General features: G+C 41.4%; 1 protein-coding gene across 1 annotated transcript in view; it reads left to right on the top strand.

Annotated features, from left to right (window-relative positions):
- LOC148038321 (AP-2 complex subunit alpha-1-like) overlaps window positions 1-12,603 on the top strand; it is a 125,029-nt gene that overhangs the window by 100,623 nt on the left and 11,803 nt on the right. The window lies entirely within an intron of this gene.

Genomic DNA, 12,603 nt, shown 5'->3' with positions numbered 1-12,603 from the left:
CTACCACAGCCAAGCCAAGTCTGTACATAATCCTGTGTGCTAGAAGCCAAAGAAAGAGTGTTATCTTCCTTGACCTGAAGCTGTCCTCCAATCTCCTCTAAAAGTTTGCCAAGAGGAGCTAAACAATATCCTGTCTGCATGAATGCTGTGGGGCAGCTGGGACCACTCTGATCCTGCACATCTGAGTCCTCCTTCCGAGTCTGGTTATAGACCTGTCCTGGAATGAATCTGCCCTAGCTCTTCGCAGCATTATGAATGCTAATGAAGGCATCTGCAACCCATTGCAAACCTGTAGGTCAAGCCACATAGTTTCAACACAGAACCTGCTGCATTTTTCAGGAAGAAGGCAGGTGAACCCCATCCCATCTGTGTCTTTTGCAGCTATTTATGTCCTGCTGCTGGATTTTATCTGTGCCAGCCTTTTCTTCTGGTCAGCCCACCAGTTATCATTGAGATCCCTCCTTTCAAATGCCATTCGCCACTAGATACAACTGTGTTTTCAATAGTTTGCTATGGTTTTGCAGATTTTCTGCATTTGCAGTAAATACTTGGCACACTATCATGGGACAATCCCATTTCATCCTCAGCGTCAAGCTTACTGACAACCAGGGTTGTACTGATACCTCTTATGGACAGGTCCGTACTGTATGGTTCATACTGTACCCTAAGGTACTAGAAAAGACTTTTTTCTCTCTAACATGTAGTGTCTGTTGGGGCACAATAAGCCGTTTTCTGACTGTTCTCTGACAATTTTTGTGACTGCTTTCTTGATCGTTTTCACTTTTCCATGTTGATTCTCTATTTGATGATGATGGTAACCTCATTAATGAGGATGAACCCAGGAGTGGCTCAGCATTTTCCTTCCAGGAGCTGTCTTCAGACTCTCTTCATGAGTACTTTGATGCAGATGACATCGATGATGATAATGATTTTTCCCCTCTTATCATCACTGTTGGGGCAAAATCAACCATTTTTATGCCATTTTCAGATAGTTTTGTGACTGTTTTCGTGATTGATTTAACCTTTTCATTTTGGTTCTGTATTTGATGATGATGGTAACTTGTTTAGCGAGAATGAGTTTGAGAGTGTCTCATCATTTGTCTATGAGGTGTTGTCTTCGGACTCTCTTGATGAGCACGCCAAGGCGGGTGACATCAATGATAATAGTGATAGCTCATCCAAGGCCCCTCTTTCCATCCATGCTCCTAGCCATGCACTTCTAACTTTTGTATCTACTTCTAGTGCAACAAAGAGGTTCCAGATCTGGTATTATGCCATAGAGGTTTGGTTTGTTATCCTCTTGTACTTATCTTATACTCTAATTGCACCATGTTTTTTTGGCTTAAAACATGTGTTGTCCAAAATAATCAATGTATCCTTTTTAACATACTTCACTCGTACAATACTCTGGTCATACCTTACAAAATCTTAAGATGCCACTCAATACCATATGGTAGCATATTGTACCTGATAGATATGAGTAATAATGACTACATATTGGAAAGAAATGCTTGAAGCTCCACCAAAAAATGCACTTACATTACAAGATGATCGAATGTTGAGAGCTGCAACTCCAGAATTCAGTTGTACTTAGGGTTGTCCATGTCCAATGGATGGGACCCCTAGTTTGATCTGTCCTGTCCCATCCAGGTAGTCCAATCTGCTACAATCTAGTCTGATGGCATGTAGTGACAGTTGGCATCTACAAGGCAAAAACTGGCTATTGAGATAGAGCTTTGGGTGACCATTTCCAGCCATTTGTGGGTGGTTTTTGGATTGTTTTGGCAGTTACTTGAGGGCTCTCTCTCTCCCACTCTAGGTATGCATCCTCTCCCAGCCATATGCCATTCACACCACCCCCCACAACACATCTCTTCTATATTCTCTCTTTGCCTCTCCTTATTCAAATTTCTAGTTTCAAGCTCTGTGTGCATGTGTGCGTGTGTAGAGGGCATCACCATATGAAGCCAAGACAACAACTATAATTGTGGGGTAGCTATTATTGGTGTTTTGTGGGGTAGCTTCTGTTTCATCATATCTTGTAGACGAGTATGCCAATATAGACAATCTTCATTGTTTTTAGGTAGAGGAACATTTGAGAAAGCTGAAACTCAACAGGTCTAACATGCTCGAAGGAGTTCAAAAGTGTAATTGAGATATAGGAACAGCTTAAGAAAGCGGCTGAGATCCTATCTGATGATGATTACATCATGTACACTATGTAAAACATATCGTGTCCTCCAATGTGTGCAAGTTACGCAAAAACTTTCAGAGTCCTTCAACACATGCAAGATTGTGATGATGATTATGTCTTGCATGTTAAACAAAAACCTTCAGAGTCTTCCAACACTTGCAAGGCAAAAATATGGCTGCAATAACCCAACAAAAGAAGGGTCTCTACTTGTGGCTGTCGTGATTGGTGAGGCCACATTTACCTACTTTATTACCAGCTCATGAATGATGGGGTAGCTAGGACTTAGAAAGGGTCTTATTGTGGGTGTGGAGCTCCAGTTGGGCAAGCTTGTGCATGAGTTTATTCTTATTAGGCTTCTGAATAAGGCACCCTATTGGAGTATGGCTTCCTTGGCAATGTTGAGCTTGACACATATATTGACTTGCACTACACTTTGGTAGACAATCTCTTATACTAGGTTTATCCAATCACTACCTATGATATGCAATATGTTCAAGCATCATCAGTGGGTCTGATAAGATGTCTCCAACCTAGTGGAAGCTCATATATGGACTTGGAGACAATGAATGAACCAGTCATACTAGGTTTCTTCAATCATCACTTATTATGGAGGATGATTGGGTGGTGCTACCTGCAATTGTGCAAGCATTTGAGATTGCCACAATTGCTAATGCTACTGCTTTACTCCCAACTTGCAAAGGCCACCCCAAATTTGCCACAATGTGTCCCAAAACTGCATGCTTAGGTTTATGTACATTTTCTTCCGCTGTTTCCTTAATGTTTTTGCACATTTCAATCCATAAATAATTTATTTGGCATGCCTCATCTTGGCCCAAGCTTTGCTCTTTGCCCAAAATTTAAAATCAAACTTTGTGCTAAGGTTCAAAAAAAGCCAATTATTTAAATGTGTTCTTTGCATATGTGCATTGGATCTTTAGCTCTCAACTATTGAACCTCTTGTTGAGCTACAAAAGCTTGCCTATGATATGTTCTATTTTTGTGGCATTTTCCGGTTCATTAAAATAGCGTGAAAAAGGATTTTAGATGCTTTGTAGGACACTTTATTTAAAAATAAATTGAACTGCAAGTGGAAGGTGTTTTCAGAGAAGCAAACCTCTATTCAGGTGGAATATTCCCATCCGAACACACCATCTGGAAATGGTGTGATGGAGCACACCAATCGGACCATGCTTGAGATGGCTCGATCAATGTTGGAGCAAAGGGGGATTCCCCATTCTTTATGGGGTGAGGCCTTGGATACTACAATTCATATCCACAATAGGTCATCTACTTCGGCATTGTAGGATATGACTCCCTACTAGGCTTTCTTTGGGAATAAGCCTTCTGTTTTCCACTTTTGCATCTTTGGATGCGAGGCATGTGTCCATGTGGACAAGAAGAAATGGTGGCGCAAACTAGATTCCTAGTTGTAGTATGAACATGAAGGGCTATCACTTCCATGACCCAACGACACGCAGGATCGAGGTGAGCAGGGATGTGATCTTTAACGAGTTGTGGCCTTCGAGGATCCTATTGATGGTTCTTCTATTATAGGTGGTTCTTCGTCTTCAATTGCTCCCCCCACCCACCCACCCACCCACAAAGGAAAAAAAGAAGACCACACACACAAACCACCACTATCAGCCTCTCCTCTTCCTTCAAGGTCACCCCTCGGTACCCCTTCTTCGTCTTTGAGGGGGAGCTCTCTTCATTGGGTGAGGAGGATTCACCTTCTCTTAGTGATGGGGAATCCCTTACATAGATAGGTGCTTTACAAGTGCCAAAGGCTTGTTGGTCTCCTTCGTAGCAGGATTAGGCTATCACCATTCCTTGGTGGTATCGATAGCTCATGTAGGATTCAAGAATTACTTGGTACCAAAGGCCTCTTGGTCTCCTTCGTAGCGAGATGGGGCATCGCAATTCCTTGGTGGTATCGATAGCTCGTGCAAGATTCAAGGATTTCTCAATTATCTGAGATGCCCCTTGGCCCACATAGGTCGGCCAGGTTATAGGGCTAGTGGAATAGTTCACTTTGTGTGAACCATGGTCTTATGTATTTGATTCTTTAGGATCACGAGCCTATTATAGTTGATGAGGCTCTTGTAGAGGATGTTTGGTGTAGTGCTTTATAGGATGAGCTTGATTATATCGAGCGGAACTAGACTTGGGAGTTGGTTCCTTGTCTGAAGAAGCGGAAGGTGATTGGTGTGAAGTGGGTCTTGAAGACCAAGTATCTTGTAGATGGGACCTTGGACAAGCATAAGGCGTGGCTTATTGCCAAGGGATTTTCTCAGGGGGCATGTTTGGATTATTTTGAGACTTTCACGCCTACAGCTTGGATGTCCACTATTCGAGCTATTTTGGCTTTAGCCACCCATTATCGTTGGCCCTTTTATTAGATGGACGTGAAGTCAGTCTTTTTAAATGGCCTCTTGGAGGAGGAGATTTATGTCTCACAACTTCTTGGTTTTCTTTTGTAGGGGAAGGAGGACCATCTTTATATGTTGCTGAAGGCCCTTTATGGCTCGAAGCAAGCTCCTATCGATGAATTGATCGATTCTTCATGGATAGTTGCTTTCATCGATTGGATCATGACCCAAACCTTTATTACAAGCTTATGGAGGATAGATGTGTCTTGGTTATTGATGACCTCATCATTGCAAGGAATGACACATGGGAGGTTGATCGTACTCACTAGATATTGGACCACGAGTTTGACATGATGGATCTTGGGATCTCACACTTCTTCCTCATATTGGAGATATCTATTAGATGGCATTGGGCATTTTTATCTTTCAACATAGGCATATTTTTGAGCTTCTTTTGGAGTTCGGTATAGTCAAGTGTCGGCCTATTCCATGCCCTAGGGACGTAGAGTCCAAGCTTTTGGCAGTGAGAGATCCCCTTAGTGATGCCACCCGTTACAGGTGTCTTGTTGGCTTTTTGATGTGGCTGAGCCATACTTGGTTGGACATCTCATTTGTGGTGGCTTTGTTGTCTTCTTTTGTGAAGACTCCTATTTAGGCTCATTGGAGAGCCACCTTGCGCGTTCTGCGCTACTTGCAGGGGACTCGATCCTACTGGATCATGTATGGAGAGAGGGCTACTCCTTAAGGATGGAGTGACTCTGATTGGGCAGATGATGTGGACTCACGATGGTCCACTACTCTTGGAGCAGTAAGAAGTGGCCTATTGTGGTTCTTTCATCTGTAGAGGTTGAGTACGGTGCCCTTTGTTCTATAGCTATGAAGGCAGTTTGGCTCTGTTGTTTGTTGGTGAAGATTGACTTTTCACAAACAGGACCTACGAAGCTGGGTGTGGACAACTCTAGTGCCCTTGCTTTGGCAAAGAACCCCATGTTTCATGCTGACACAAATCACATCGAGGTTCAATACCACTATGCTTGAGAGCGGATCATGGATTCCGAGTTGGCGGTGCCCTATTGTCATACTGTGGACAATGCAGCGGATATCTTCATAAAGTCTTTGCTCAAGGCTTCTATGCTTCATCACATGAGATTGTCAGGTGTCCAGACATTCCCAGGATCTGAGAGGAGGTGTTAGCCTATCACTTTTAGTGTTGTCAGTCTGTCATCTCCCGGTTGTGAGCTCTTGTCAGAGTTTGACGGAGACATGGGAGCTCTGGCATTTTAGTGTGCATTTCTCGAGTTCGGTGAGCATTTTAAGAATTATTCAGCATGGGCCACTCTTTTAGACATTGTCTTGTCCCCTTGATTTCATTGCCACACCAATTGTATTTTTTTGCATTTTTTATGCAGTCGGCCAGCTGGCAGCTGGTCCGCCAGCATCAGGTCAGCCAGTTTTGGCCCTTCTTTGCTATTTATAGCAGATTGGCTGGCTGGGGTAGATCACTTCTTTTGCAGTCTGCTCCTCGGCTTTGGGCACACTCCTTCGCCTCCAATGCTGCTGCTTTGGTCATCATTTCAGCTAGATTTGGTGCCCTCATTGATGCCTGAGGCTATGTGCAAGGACTGATCAGTCCATTTATTTGTATTCAGCATTTATTTCAATCAGTGTAGATTTCTTTCTTCCTTCATCTTCTTGCTCTTTTTTCTTCTGTGTTAGAGTTCCTTCTTCCGTTGCGTGCTCTCACAAAATCCTCCTATCTTGGGCTCAACCATCCTCAATGATCACCCCAATTGTGTAAATGTGGTCCAATGTGGTGTATCCAGGTCTAAAACCAGCCGGTCCCTATTCTCTCTTGCATTGCATCTCAGCCAATGCACTGACCTCATACTCTAATATCGATCCGTATATTTTAGGAAGTGTGTGGTTGATTATGATGGCCCTGTAGTTATTGGGACCGGAGGCTCACCATTCTAATATAGTGGGACTATAGTATGGTCTGACCATATCTCAGGGAGTCCCTCACATACCGTTATGTTGAACATACATAATAGGGGTGCTAGTGTGTCACATGCATATGGTAAGTGCTTTGCCCCTAGACCATCCTCATCTTGTACCCTCCCATTCTGTAGTTTGTAGGTTGCCTCTTTGTCCATCTTATTGGTGAAGAAGGACCACAGTGTTTGCCCTTGGGTCCATGGAGGTTGCATGGGTGTCTATTCTAGTACATCATAGAACTGTCTCTCATAATAGTGCCAAGCTTAGGCTATGTAATTTGTATAGGGGACTGTCTCTTCTAAAACATTCTCCATGCTTTTTTGCTATCCCGTCCTAAAAATAGCTCGTATATATTTGTCTCCATCTTTGCTAGGTAGTCTTGCTTCTAAGTTCTTTCACACCAGGCATCTAAAGAGCATCCTTGCTTGGCAATTTGTCCAAGTGCCTTAATCAATCTCTATCTAGAGGTATGTGTGAGTGTCCTTGCACTTATCATCATACCGATGCTTTTGAGGTGCCATAGAGCATGGGGGCAATGTATGTGGAAATGTGTAACAGCTGAAGTATGCAAGGCCTTTGTCAAATCTCTCATTATATGCATGAATAGAGGATGATGGAGTATTTATGAGGCTGGAGGACTTGCATTAGTGGTCAAATGGAACGTGACTGGAGGCAATGTAATGGTTGGTAGGATTCCGGCATTTCCTGCAGCATGCATAAAATAGTCAATATCACACATAAGTGAGTGTCTATGCTAATAGTTTGTGGAAGTGAGAATTTATAATGTTCTTATGGGCTGAATATGAGTGTTTATGATGGTTTTGGTAATGTAATGGCCGGTACGATTCCCACATTTCCCGCAGCATGCATAGAATAGTCAATATCACATGTAAGTGAGTGTCTATACTACATATTTTGTGGAAGTGGGAATTTATAATGTTCTTATGGGATGAATATGAGTGTTTATGATGGTTTTGGTCACTAATCTTGATTGGATATTGTATTTTCCTAAATTTCTTAAGGAAAATAGCTAAAACTTAAGGGAAATTCTCTAAAAATACCTAATAAGTAGTAAAAAATAAAAAAATTAGACAAAAATAGGGTAATGGTTCTAATGCTATCTTTCCTCTAATCTGTTTCCTTGAGATCTCAGAGTTCCTAATGTTTGGTATTAATGATGGTGATCCTATCAGGTAGTCTACTGCAGTTGCATCTCACTTGTGGTTCCAACATGTCATGGCATCAATTCTTGGCCAGCATGATAGACCATTGAAAATGGCTAATCAATGTGCACTTCCCAAAGCTAATACATGTGTCCCATAGGTGCTTGCTTCTTTGTCCTAGGCCATCCTTTGTAGACCCACCTCATTTGCATCAATTACAGCAATAAAATCCTTGCAACACATTACCTACAGCACTTGGTAGATACACATTCGTCCCAATTTAGCAGATGTTGGGTAAATCTTTGGGAAAGAAGGCACCCATATCTAGGTGCACAATCACTCTCTCTCTTTGTTTTTTCAATTCAGCCCTAGAAGGACTGTATAATAGCAGTAGAACAGTCCCAAATCTCCCTGGTATCTATCACAAACATGCATCCACAAGCACTTGCATTACCCCTCTTTTCAAACCTGCCTCTAAGATGATAGGCTGAACTATTACTTTCTCCGCTGGACTTTTTTCTAATCTCCTCATTGAGAATAGAGCCCCTAACACCATCAAAGGTTAAAGCAGGATTGTTGCTTAGTGAAACAACCAAAGGTTCCCAGCTATTAGGCAAAGTTATCAACAAGAAAACGGTCTTCAATTTATCATTGAAGGACTGTAAACTAGAGTTTTGCAACTGACTCAAAGTCCTTGTTAAAGCACTCAAATGCTCCGATGCTTGCTTAGACTCATCCACATAGAATTAGGGAACGGCCGTTCCGGCCTGTAGAAACGGTTTAACACGTTCCAGACCCTTGGAGGAGGTGAAACGGCTAGGGAACATTCCTTGCCATTTCCAAGGCCGTTCCCTACCATTCCCTACCGTTCCGTGTTGTTCCCCTTGCCGTTCCCTATTTGGAACAACTGTTCTAGGCCTATTGAGCAAAAATTTACATTTTTCCACGTTTTTTCTTTTTGCTTGTATCACACTCCTACCACATGTTCACCCATCTCCATTGCCTAATGTGCACATGCTAATCTCTCTCTCTCTCTCTCTCTCTCATTGAATATTCAAAGTGTCAAGACAACCCAAAAGCCAATCAAGAGTCCATGCAAAGTTTGAATTTGATGTACATACTAATCTCTCTCTCTCTCTGTCTCATTGAATATTCAAAGTGTCAAGACAACCCATAAGCCAATTAAGAGTCCATGCAAAGTTCAAATTTGATGCATTATGAACTCTTGCAAATCACAATCAAATTTCAGCCTATTTTCAATTCCAAGGTAATCATCCATTTATATTGTTTAATTTCAGGGAAAACTAGAATAATTGGGGCATTTTAGAGTAATTTGGAGCTGTGGGGGTAATCGAGTCAATTTTGGGACATTTGGGCCAATTTGGAGCATTGAGGGGTATTGGGGCAATCAAAGGGATATTCTTTGGGGGAACTTGGTCATGCAGGGCATATTTGGGGCACTTAAGACATGTGCGTTCCCCCCGTTCCTGTTCCCCCACCTTGGATGTCTCCCCAGTTCTAGGGGGTCTCGTTCCCATTTATGTTCCCCGTTCAAGGTAACTATGCTCATCCAACTCCATGTTTACAAGCTTGTGCATGAGATGCACTTGATTTATTGGAGTTATATTTTCATAAGTGTCCATCAACTTTTTCAATATGGCATAAGCTATATCAAGACGCTTAATGTCTGTAAGTACATAATCGGATACAACCATTTTAATGTATGCAATGGCTTTCTTATTGAGTCTAGTCCAATCCTCATCTGTCATAGTTGCAGGCTTGATTTCCAAGAGACCATTATAACAGTCCTTGAGAAACAAAATGTCTCGCATCTTGTCCTTCCACAAGTCAAAGCCAGTGCCATCAAACCTCTTGATTTCGAGAAGGGATTTAGTTTCATTGTTACTAGAGGCATTAGTGGCCATTATTCAATGAACTACCATGTACCAATGTTGTATTTTATGATAGTAAATATTAGGTTGAATATTCAGATAATTTCAGCCCAAAATTTCAAGAGATAAGAGAAAGATTTAATCCAAGTTCGAGTACAATAGTAGAAGGAATGACTTTCAACAATATAACTGAGATTTCAGCATATAATCCTTGCATACACTACCGCAAGGTGACTTCAACTGTTGAGGAATTCTTAGAGGACGAGCAACATGATATAGATGATGTAGCAAAAAAAGAAAAATATAATGAAGATAATCATAGCTTCAAGCAAAAATATCACAAAATTCTTGGATCAAGGACACGTAGTCCTTCCTCTCTTCTAGACTAAGCATAGGTCCTAATTTAATCGGCCATGGATCATCCCACGTATTGAGATCTAGCTCAATCACATCCATTTCTATGATTCTGTCTTGAGCTTCTATCGGCTCATTCAAAGTCAGCTGGTAGAAATCTTCTGTAATGGATCCCCTCTTGATTCATCTCTTGACAAAGTCTCACTACTAGAAGGATCCTTTGATGCATCTAATTCTGTCGAGGATAGAGGTACTCTCTCACTTTGAGAATATTCAGCATATGCTTCCACTATTACGTATCTGGAATCTTTGCCAAAAATCAGATGACCAGTAGGTATATCAAATTTACAGTTAAAGCGACTTGTACATCCTATTGAGCAGCACCATGAATATTCAGCAATATATAAATTCAATGGGAGTTGTCAAACATGTGTAATGCATACATATGTGCCCAAAAACACTTTTGATATACAAAAAACACTAGAATTCTCTGCAATTTCTTCAAAATCTCACAAGTGAGGGATAATAAGCTCGAATGTCACTACGTACATCACCAAGGCTTCAGCAATGTCCCCAATGTACATCTCAAACATCAAATTTGCCAAAATTCTCAAATTTCGGCAAAGGCCCCAAAATTTTACTGATCTATCTATCCCAATTGCATTAATATGTGTTGCAAGAGCATAAAACAAGCAATTGTAGCTAATTTTTTTAAAGAATTTTGCAAAATCCCCAAAATTCTCTGGTCCAAATGTATACCAATCTCAGTAAATTCGGCTCAGCCAAGCGAAATTTCACTGCTACATGAAAAGCCCCAAAATTTGCAAGGCCAATGTGCACAATTTCTGTAATTTCCGGGTCCACTGTCACTGTTATGTATGATAAGTATCAGATCTAGGAAAACCCCCATTTTGGGCATATAAATGCACTAATTTGAGGACCGTGCTTGCACGCACAAACCCCCGTCATTGAGTATAGGGCCTGCTTGCAGAAATTTTAAAAAAATGTGACAAAAAACAGCCGTTGACTTGTCGTGAGCAGTCACTAGCACAAAATTGACAAATTTGATAACGAATGTGCCCTTTGTGGGTGTGACGCAGCTGATCATGGCCTGTGCAGCTTGCGCTTGATTACTTGTGACCTGCGCTGACCTGCCACTTGCGTAGAAATATTGTTGCTTGGTCAAAACTGACCTGTTTAAGCAGAAAAGTCCTATGCCTTGTTGTCGAGTGACTGTCTGAGAAAAAATGAGCGAGAAACACTATTGCCTGCACAAGATGAGACGTGGGAGTTGTCGCCTATCTTGTGCGTGCTGCTGCTTAACCAGCATAGGTGACGACCTACTGTCTTTCCGTGAGTGAAGAGTTGGCAATGTCTCGCACGGACTTCTAGAACCATGCACATCTTCACCGAAGCTTTGATACCGGTTTGTTGTGGCAAGAGTGCAATGGAGTGCGAAACAGGAATGGAGCAGGAGCAGAGTTGAGAGCGGGAGTGAGAGAATCCCAAGATGAGTGTACTAGTAACTGTTATGGTATAGAAAGAATAAAAATGTATTTATATGTTAGGGTACAAATAAGGGTGTGTTCACACCTGTAAGTTTATACACATGGAGATTAATGATTTACATCTGAAGGGACTCTACACCCAACAAGTAAAAGTGAGGAAGAACAACAAGGTGTCACTTGCTACTAGGTGGATGGAAAGGGCATAAAAAGACGGATTGTAGGTATTTTAAAAAGGAACAAGTATGCAAAAAGTAAATAAATGCAAAAGGCAAAAAGAATGATAAAGATAGCAACTCTATAGAAGGAAATGAAGATATTGTAGATTTGCTTGTTGCATCTTCAGATCCACATGCTATAACAATAGAAGACATGTTTATCACTAAAAATGATGCTATTGATGCCTTCTTGTCTGCTTATGATGGTTTGCCCCAATCGTGGATTGTTGACAATGGTGCTTCGTTTCATGTAACTTTGTCTTTGGAGTGTTTCTTTTCTTATGCAGCAGGTCACCTTGGAAAGTTTACCTAGGGAATAACTATGCATGTGACATAGAGGGAGTTGGTACCATACACCTGGCTCTTAGAAAATAGCCAAGAGTTGGTTTTTCATGGTGCTAGGTATCTACCTGGTATCAATAAGAGTTTGCTTTTAGTTGGGTAGTTAGACAACAGAGGTTACTTCACTACTTTTGGTGGTGGAATGTGGAAGGTGCAGGAAGGATCGTGCTTGTCACTAGAGGTAGTAAAAAAGGAACTTTGTATTATTTGCACTACAAGGCACTTCTTGGAAAGTTTGTTGCAGTTGCGGTTGCAGATGCAGTCACACATGGAGCTATGGCACAAGTGTCTTGGGCACATGAGCCAAAATTGTTTGCAGGCACTCTCTTCACTTGGAAGAGTTGATGTGAAAGATTCAAAGCTCGACTTTTGTGATGATTGTATTTTGGGAAAATGTGTAAAGAGTTCATGCTCTCATGGAGCCTCTAGAAAGGCATGTATTTTGGATTTATTCTATTTTGATTTATGTACCATGCCAATAAAAACTCATAGTGGTTTTTGTTATTTTGTGTCTTTTATTGATATCCACTCTAGAAAGCTATGGTTTTACTTGCTTAAGTAGAAAAGTGAG

Source organism: Lygodium microphyllum, chromosome 3 (assembly GCF_053477565.2).
Source record: "Lygodium microphyllum isolate KBCC chromosome 3, Lygodium_microphyllum_v1.1.10, whole genome shotgun sequence".
NCBI classification, from domain to species: Eukaryota; Viridiplantae; Streptophyta; class Polypodiopsida; order Schizaeales; family Lygodiaceae; genus Lygodium; species Lygodium microphyllum.
The sequence above is the reverse complement of the archived record's forward strand: the minus strand, read 5'-3'. Positions and strand labels throughout refer to the sequence as shown.